The following is a 6722-nucleotide window of genomic DNA, read 5'->3' as shown; positions in this document are numbered from 1 at the left end:
AGCCCTGTGGCGACTGTTTAAACACAGCCTCTGTGGACAGCTGCCCACACTTCAAGGCTTCAGGTGTATCCATCAGGTATCAAGGCCAAGACTACTTGTCATTGCTCGTGAATGCAGATACATTTTGAAAGCCAATAAAAAGCAACACTGCCAGCAGGCAACAGTCGATGGTTTCAAGATTGCATTTTAGAAAATGTTTTCTCTTTCTGTACTTCGGTTTACCTGCATACAATCAAAGCCCGCTCAAATGGGATTGGTTGGTTCTATTAAGACAGCTTATGACAGCAAAAATCTTGCCCACATATTCTGACTTTTGCACAGAAAGACATCCATTTCTAGAGATGACTGATTCTCTGAAAGGGAGCAAGCGGGCTATAGTTGAGTCTATGAGCTGACAGCAGGGCTGACTATATGAAGAGGTGTTGATGATGGCTCGTTGCAGCTGGTGGAGCTCTACGCCGACTCCAACACACCTGACTCCACTCCTGCAATTAAGGCTCAGAGAAAGCGAAGGCAGCTATGGAGAAACAAAATGGGAAGCGGAAGGGGTGTCACAGGTTGGAGTTATAGCTCTTTTGGGAATATAAAAGAATGATAAGGAAACATAACAACTGAAATTAATATCCACATAACACCACCTTAGTCTCCTACTTCAGACACTTAGAATTTTTATTCTCAGTCATTACATTCGAGTAAATCTCCATTGCATTTAATAGAACTACTGGAGTTTATGAGCCACCAAACAGAGTGTCCTTCAAGATAAAAACAGCTATATGGAACCTTTATGAGTAACATCATCTATCATCTATTATTAGAGCAACGTGCAAGAATCTAATGATTCACCATCTGTCTGCAGACACCAAGGACCATCAGAGCTCCTGTTTTCTAAATTTAGAAGAAAAAAATCAAACAAAAAAGAAAAACTCTGCATAGTTAGCAATCATTGTATCTTTGCCACATGCATGATGTCTTGTATTCAAAGAGGGACAGAGCGAGAGGAATGTGCAATACACGTAAATTGCCTATTTTTATAGAAATTCACTCTGTTTTCAGGATGGCTTTCAGAATGGATGGTGGCTTTACACGTGTCAGCCTTTATTGCCATTCATGTTTCTTTTTACCTGAGCTTACTGCTGTAAGTGTTTCTGCGTAAGACAGCCGAGTCTTCTGAATATTTTTCCACATGAGTGAACGTGGTCTTACATGATTTCCACAATACAAAGAAATCTATCCTTTTAACAGAGTGGCTGGCTTAAAGGGACAGTTCACCCCAAAAATCAAGTTGACATATTTTCCATATTTTCATCCTATCACATTTATCTATAATAAAAGCAGATGGCACTTGGGTTTAGGTGCAAAAATGCCATAAATAGATAAATTCAATAAATAAATACGTTTTACAAAATTAACTGAAATTCCACTTTTGAGAAACCATGATGTAATTATTAAATAAAAAAAATCAAAATCCACAACCCACCATATGAGCAGGTTAGGGTATTGTCTACTGCACCTAGCTAATGTTAAAGCTGGGTCAGGTAGGTCACCATTATTTTCATTACTGTACAGATTTTCTGACACACCCCCTATTTGTTATATTTTACTATGAAAATGGAAAATAGATAAAGCGATTTATTGAGTCGTGCAATGGAATACATACAAAACTAAATACAAAAAGAAAGTTTTATGGCTGTCAAACTGCATTATCTTTGGAATCTTTAATTGGCTAAACTAAAGAAAGGGGAAATAATTATATGTGCCTGAAGGTAGTTGGTGCTTTGATAAGTCCAAGTTTGCTGTTATGTAGACACAACACTGGTACAGCTCTTGAATTAGGAGCCTTTTTTGTCCAAAATGATTTATAGCTCAGTGTTAAGTGGCTTAACCCTTTAAGACCTACCATAGAACCAAGTCCGCCAGAGCTTATATCATATTTTTACATGTTGTAGTGCCATTTTTGGGAGCATTTCAAGTTGATATACATCGATACAACCATTATAGCCCAAATTTTAATAATATCTCTGCATTAAGTGCATAGTAATTACATAAATTGCAAAAAAAAATTAAAATTGTTTTTGTTTTTTTAACATATATTTCTAGTTAGAGACATTTAAGAGGCTTTTCCCTCAAAACTGTAAATACAAAAAAGTTGCACAAAATAGTTTCCCACCACAGGAAATTTATTTTGAGTGTCTTCATAGTTTTAATTTTTAAATACACCAATTTTTATATACTGCAGCAAAAATGCAAATAAATATTATAATGCAAATTTGCAAAAAAAAAACAGCATATGGATCAAAATAAACTGTTTCCAGCAGTGCAATATGAGTCCTAAGCATCCCAGAAACGACACAGAAAGTCATAAAGTCAAACATAACTTTTAAAAACACCAGTATAGGCTCATGAGGCCCTGATGGTAAAAAACTACATTTCCGCAAAATGACGTCACTTCCGGTTTCGGGCAGGACATGGCGGACATGCGATAGTTCGCGCTGATGGACGTAGGAAGTGTTACAAACAGCTGATCGGATCAGCAAAGCGTGTTTCTGGAATATTATCAGAATCAGAATCGTGTTTATTGGCCAAGTATATGTGCAGACACATACAAGGAATTTGGTTCCGGTAGATGGTGGCTCTCAAGCACAGCAATGTAAATCTCTCTCACACACACACACACACACACACACACACACACACACACACACACACACACACACACACACACACACACACACACGTGTCTATATATACACACATTACACATGCATACACATACATACACATACATACACAACGCTGTGTAAACCAACTATAAATAACTAATCTAAACTTATATACATAAAATACAGAAATGAAATAAGGTGGAATGAATACTACAGAATGTACATAAGGTGCAGTTGCAGTCTGGCAGTGGGAGCAGTGGGAGCAGTGTGACAGGTCAACTGTTTAGAAGGGAGATGGCGAGGGGAAAGAAACTGTTCCTATGTCGGATGGTCCTGGTCTGCAGGCTTCTGTACCATCTGCCAGAGGGCAGCAGATCAAAAAGTCTGTGACCAGGGTGTGAGGGGTCTGCGATGATTTTCCCTGCCCGTTTACTGGTTCTTGAGAGGTACAGATCCTGGATGGAGGGCAGGGGGTGCCGATGATCCTTTCTGCTGCCCGTACAGTCCGCTCCTGTCCTGTTTAGTGGCTGCACCATACCAGACTGTGATGGAGGAGCACAGGACAGACTCAATGACCGCAGTGTAGAACTGGATCAGCAGCTCCTGTGGGAGACTGTACTTCCCCAGTTGTCTCAGGAAGTACATCCTCTGCTGGGTCTTTTTGAGGATGGAGTTGATGTTGGTCTCCCACTTCAGGTCCTGGGAGATGGTGGTACCCAGGAACTTGAAGGTCTTCACAGTCGTCACAGGGCTGTCTGATATGGCGAAGGGGAGCAGAGTTGAGGGATGTCTTCTGAAGTCCACTGTCATCTCTACAGTTTTAAGAGTGTTCAGCTCCAGATTGTGCTGACTGCACCAGAGTACCAGCCGCTGAACTTCCTGCCGGTATGCAGACTCATCACCATCCTGAATGAGGCCAATGACAGTGGTGTCATCTGCAAACTTTAGGAGTTCTTGGAGGTGCAGTCGTTAGTGTAGAGGGAGAACAGTAGTGGTGAGAGGACACATCCTTGAGGGGCACCAATACTGAGGGACCGAGTTTCAGAGGTGATCTCCCCCAGCCTCACTTGTTGCTTTCTATCTGTCAGGACGCTGGTGATCCATTGACAGGTAGCTGGTGACACGCTGAGCTGGGAGAGTTTGGAGGAGAGAAGTTCAGGCACAATGGTGTTAAAAGCCAAACTAAAGTCCACAAACAGGACCCTGGCATAAGTTCCCGGGTGGTCGAGGTGTTGCAGGATGTAATGCAGCCCCATGTTTACCACTAGCATCCCCAGGCTTCTACCTTTCTACCTATAAAACCCGAGAGCAGCCAAATGGCTGGTAGGCTTTTAGCTAAGCTTTAGCTTCAGCCAAGTGGAAGATAAATTGGCTAGTCATTCATATGTATATTAGGTTGTTACCTGGGAATTCTGGAGGGAGGGGAGTGGGGGTGTGTGATTGAGGGCGTGGGGGAGCTGCTAAAAGCTGTGCACTTCCTTTTGTGTTTCATCTTGATGCATTCTCAATCATCCAGGGAAATAAATCTCCAAAAGTCACCAACTTGGAGTGTTTCAGTTTGCCATCTTAGGGAGAAATCAACACACATGGGTGTATGTCCTTTGTTGCTGAGATTTATTGATAAAAACAGTACAAAAAACCAACCATTTGTACACATATTTACAAATAATAATAAAAAGTGAGTGAGTACAATTCAACATTTTCAGCAATCACTCACAATCCTGGCACTGCCATGGTATCTGTAGTCTGCATTTACCACATGTGTATCTGTTGCAGTGAACACATCGCACAGTGGCATGATTGTTCTTGCATTTGTGTTTGACCTGACACGTGGCTCTTTTTCCAGGGCTAGGTGTGGAGGGTTGTGTCCGAAGCAACTGTTCTTTTCTTGCCTTCTTCGCAGCTACATGAGAGTGAGCCAACTCTGTTGCAAGCGCCACCAGGAAGTCCACCCGTCTTTCCTTCGTCCCGGTGCATGCTTGATACAGCACATGTGCATTCAGTGCTGCCATGTCAATCATGTTATAAAACACGGCAACTGGCCAGCGCCATGTTCCTTTGCGGACAGTGTACTCCCGAACCATCTGGTCCATCACATCCACGCCACACTTTGTTTTGTTGTAAAGGGAGACAGTGTTTGGCTTCCTTTTGGTAGTGTTATCAGTCTGAACCACGCTGTGCATGCTGCTAAGAATATAGACTGTCTTCTTCCGTTTGGCCGCATACGCCGTCAGCGTGGCAGCAGAGGTTGAAAACACCTAAGAAATAAGATAAATTGTTATTTCCATAGCCCTTTTACACACAATGAAACACATAAACATAGAACCACAAAAGACCTGTAACATACCTGAGTGGTGAATTCATTGCGATCTGTCTGTCTAGTGGATTGAGGAATTTCCCTGCGAATCCTGTTGACTGTGCCGAGGATGGTGGTTTTCCGTCTAAGAAGTTTTTGCGCAAGTGAAAGCGATGTGAAAAAATTGTCCGTGGTAACATTTCTGCCCTTGTCTAGGAATGGTTCCATCAGCCTCATTACTACATTTTCAGAAAGTCTCTCCCCAGTGGGACGATTGGGGTCCTTGCCAAGATATGGGAAGACATTGCAAATGTACTTGGATTTTAGGTCGCAGGCCACCCAAAACTTGATCCCAAACTTGTCAGGTTTACTTGCAATATACTGCAGGAAACAGCACCGAGTCTTTGATGGGAAAAGCTGTCCATCAACGGTGATATGTAGACCAGGGTTGTAGCACGTGATGCAGTTGGTGACAAATGATCCCCACACACTGGAAATTGCAGCGAACTTGTCAGTCTTTGCTCGATCACAGCGGGTGGACTTGTCATCAAAGCGTAGGTGTTGCATGATGTCTTGGAAGCGGTTTCGTGCCATAGTTCCAATTATCTGTGGGTTTCCCAGGTTTGCTGACCAGCAGTCATTTACAGATGGAACCCTGTAAACCCCCCGCAAGATGACAATTGCAATAAATGCCATTAGTTCAGGGAGGTCCATGAACCAATGAACATGCTCCGTTTGCTGTGCATGTTGAATAGTCCATTCTTGAATGCTACGAAGCATGTCAAGAGTGATGAAACACAGGAAGCTCTGAAGGCGACTCGAGATACTTCTCCTGGCCTTAGCCGTTGGCTCTCCATCTGCAGCGTACGCTTCTATTGGGGTGAAAGGGAGACAGGTCCCCACATGTTCTTCACGCCACACTGTGCCATCTTTCGCTGTCTCAGTCCCCAAACAAGCTCTCTTTTTCGGTGGAGAAGCAGTCTCCTCATCTGCAGTGTGAACAAATTCAAATTGTGAGCAATGGGAAGGTCAAACAAAATCACAAATGCATGCATAGATACTAATTATAATTCCAGTATCTCCTCCTCTGTATCAGAATAATGTCTGAAATATCTTACTTACTAACTACATCCACTTACTTGTTTGAAATGAAAAAGGAAATAACATGAAATGAAACTAACCGGAAGACTGATCAGACAGCTCTGAGTCCGAATCCGGCTGAACTTCTAGGTCTTCTCCATCCGAGTCACAAGGGTCGACTTCCGTCAGGATCATTTCCAAGGCCTGCTGAGTGGTGAGTCTTCTCTGCATTTTCTTTCCTTGGAGAGGAGGTCCGTACACCACAGAATTCTTCAGGGCAATGAAGGATTAGGCTAAGTGCAGTGAGATTGTATCATATATATACCCTTGGTACAATAGTACCAGTGCTCTGATTGGTGCCTCTGATTGGTGCCACAAATAACACCAACAACAACATTGTACCAGTGCGGGGTGTGACCGTCACACAAATAACACTGTGACGGTGACCGTCACAGTGTTATTTGTTATTTGTGGCACCAATCAGAGGCACCAATCAGAGCACTGGTACTATTGTACCAAGGGTATATATATGATACAATCAACCACCAACCTGTTTGCCCGGTAGGCAAACTGCAGAGGGTCCAGCTGGTGGCCTGTAATGTCTTTCAGATGGGCTAACACCAGTCGTTCGAAGGATTTCATGACCACAGACGTCAAGGCGACAGGTCTGTAGTCATTCAGTCCTG

Source organism: Rhamphochromis sp. 'chilingali', assembly GCF_963969265.1.
Source record: "Rhamphochromis sp. 'chilingali' genome assembly, chromosome: 6".
NCBI classification, from domain to species: Eukaryota; Metazoa; Chordata; class Actinopteri; order Cichliformes; family Cichlidae; genus Rhamphochromis; species Rhamphochromis sp. 'chilingali'.
The sequence above is the reverse complement of the archived record's forward strand: the minus strand, read 5'-3'. Positions refer to the sequence as shown.